General features: G+C 26.8%; 1 long non-coding RNA gene across 1 annotated transcript; it reads right to left on the reverse strand.

Moving 5' to 3' along the window:
• Nucleotides 1-290: 290 nt before the first annotated feature.
• Nucleotides 291-2,217, reverse strand: LOC131607876 (uncharacterized). The gene is made up of 2 exons (XR_009285428.1): nt 1,602-2,217; nt 291-682 (listed from the first exon to the last, which is right to left on the reverse strand). It is a non-coding gene; the product is annotated as an uncharacterized LOC131607876 (long non-coding RNA).
• Nucleotides 2,218-2,988: the final 771 nt, after the last annotated feature.

Genomic DNA, 2,988 nt, shown 5'->3' on the forward strand with positions numbered 1-2,988 from the left:
AGATGAGACAAAAAAATTCTAGGATTATAGTGATTCTGGGAGGATTTTTGTTGAGTTTGAGATGAGACGAAAAGTCTTTGTGGTTATAATAATTTTAGGAGAATATAGTTGTGTTCGAGACAAGGCGAAGAGTCTTTTGTTGTTTTTCGTAATTTGAGGAGAAATTCCCCAAATACCAAAATGAGAAGAAAGGAGTTTTGGTCCATGAATAATTTAAGTAAAATTTTTAAAAGACCAAAACGTAACATCCTAACCTAATTGATCAATTGAAGTTTCAATTATTTCATAAATTATTGAAATTGAATGGATAAAAGATAAAATAATTTTTTACCATAAAAGAATAATTACATCATTTCACAAGGACTAAAGTATCATCCAAATTACCTTATTACATAGCAAATAGAATAATTTTTGAATTTATACCCCACCAATGTGTCTAGAATCATATCGGTAAAATATTGATATTTTAGTAGTCAGTACAAACAAAAACAAATAAATAATATTCCAAAATATATATTTTATAAAACTGCAGCTAAGATATGTATACAACAAGAACGTCTACATAGAGCTACAAAGAAATGCACATCAGAACATAAGTCAAGTACAAGTCTTCATGCCATCGAGACACCAAAGCTTTTACTCCATAAGCCTTTTAACGAATCCTCCATATTCTACCGTGTACCTGAAAAACAACATGATCATCTTCATCTTCAACTTAATAAAAAATTCAATCCTTGTACAACATCATCGTCATTAGAACATTCATATTCGACTTGATTAAATCCATCTCCAAATGTTAAAGATCCTTTAATATTATAACCAAGATATGAATGTGAATAAAATAAACAATTCATAGAGAAAATTTTATGGGTCAAAATATAAAATGTGATTTATAAATTTTGACAAAAAAAAAAAGAAAGAAAAGTCAGGTCAAAGAGTAAAATCCAACGATTTTACATGATTTTACACGATTTCACCGATTACAAAATAATTTAAATCACTTAAAATTATTTCAGAATATGATTTTACATAAAAAAAAAAAGTTTTTATTTGCGATTTAACACGAAATACTGCCCTAAAACCTTGAAATCTATAGAATTTAAATTTTAAATAGAGATTTTAACAACTTGCATGGAACTATACTTTGTTCATTGTTCAGTAGCACTTCACAACACTACTGTATGGTATTTATTTCACTGCCAAAAGAGACAGAACCAGCCAAAAGAGACAGAACCAGCCGCTGATATTTGTCTTCCATATTCAATGTTTAAAGGGGATAATTTCTCTACCCATCACAAAAAGATGGGTAGTGTACCTTCCACCAATCAGATGACACCATTTAATTTGTATGTATTTAATTATTTATTATATAAAATAATTATTTAATGTTTTCAATACATTTTACATTAAAGGTAACATTACCCAACCTTTTGAGTTGGGTAAATAAGAATTCACCATGTCTAAATAGTTCCTTTTTCAACGTATGAATTATTCCATTGTACTCATAGAAACTCCACCATGCACATTATAGTTTATTTGATAACTAGCATATAATATAATGAAAGGAAACATTAAAATAGAAGAGAAATATTTGTATCTACCTTTGCAGCATAATCATCTGTCAACATGATCAAATTTGAAGCAACTTTGGTATGAGATACTGGTGGATTTAAACCGAACATGATTATAGTAATACTAACTCATCTGGACTTGAGCTTGAATGGCATTACAGCTCTAACTCATCGGCATGATTATAGTAATAGTAACTTGTCTAATAATATTTAGTACCAACATACTCTTTAACTCATCGGCAATTATTTGAGATGAGATCGTGGTAGCATTACGAGGTCATTGAGAAGCTTGTTGAAAATGAATAGTGATAATGTCATCTTGTTGAATTTGGGAGTAATGATTGTTGTGTTTTTGAAGATGGTATTGATAACATTGTTGATGAAGATGATGTTGTTAATGAAGATGATGTTGTGTGGTTGAAGAAGAATGGTGAAGTAGTATTGTTATTATGTTGATGAAGATGATGTTGGGTTGTAGAATGAGTATGGTGGTGATGTTATGATGAAATGAAAAGAGAAATTGTAAGCATGTTTTCCACTCCATCTTGCATTTTCACGCGCTCAATCGATTGCGTCAGTAACCATGTTGTTGATGAAGATGATATCATTATGCGGTTGAGCAAGAATTGTATAGTAGTGTTGTTAATTGTTATTATGTCCCACATTGTTTTCTTTTAAAGAAAAATATCTCGTGTTTATAATGTTGACCCATATTTAAAAATGTACTCATAATTTTAAAAAAATAAAAATAAAAAACCCAATCACCAATATCACATGATTAAAAATAATTTTTTAATATCTAATCCAAATATTTTAATAAATAGTATTATTTTTATAAACAGAAAAATATTTACTATTTATTCAAATATTTTTATAAATAATATTTAACTACCATAAAAAATATATTGTTGAGACAAATATTTTTATAAACAGGAAAAAAACCTACTGCAAGTATTTTTTATAAATGCAAAAAAAATAAAATATATAGCAAGTATTTTTTATAAATGCAAAAAAATATATATGTATATATAATTGATAAAAAATTACTATTAATCCCTATATTTTTATAAACAATGTTAAACAAAAAAAATTGTATATATAGAAAAAGCTAGTCTACTATATATCTAAAGAATGTTAATTTCTCAAATATAATTTTTTTTATTATAGTTTATTATATAAGTTTAAATGTAATTTTGATCCCTCAAATTTATCATTTGTTTGATTTTGGTTTCCAAATTTCAATTGTTTGATTTTGGTTCTTTTTGGTTCTCAAATTCTTTAATTGTTTGATTTTGGTCCTCCAAATTTCAATTGCTTGATTTTAGCCCTCAAAGTTGTTCCTTTTTACATTTTACATTTTAATAGTTAAATTTTGAATGTAATATTCTGAAAATCTTAAATATTTCTTTCAACTTAT

This window comes from Vicia villosa, linkage group LG5 (genome assembly GCF_029867415.1).
Source record: "Vicia villosa cultivar HV-30 ecotype Madison, WI linkage group LG5, Vvil1.0, whole genome shotgun sequence".
Lineage (NCBI taxonomy): Eukaryota > Viridiplantae > Streptophyta > Magnoliopsida > Fabales > Fabaceae > Vicia > Vicia villosa.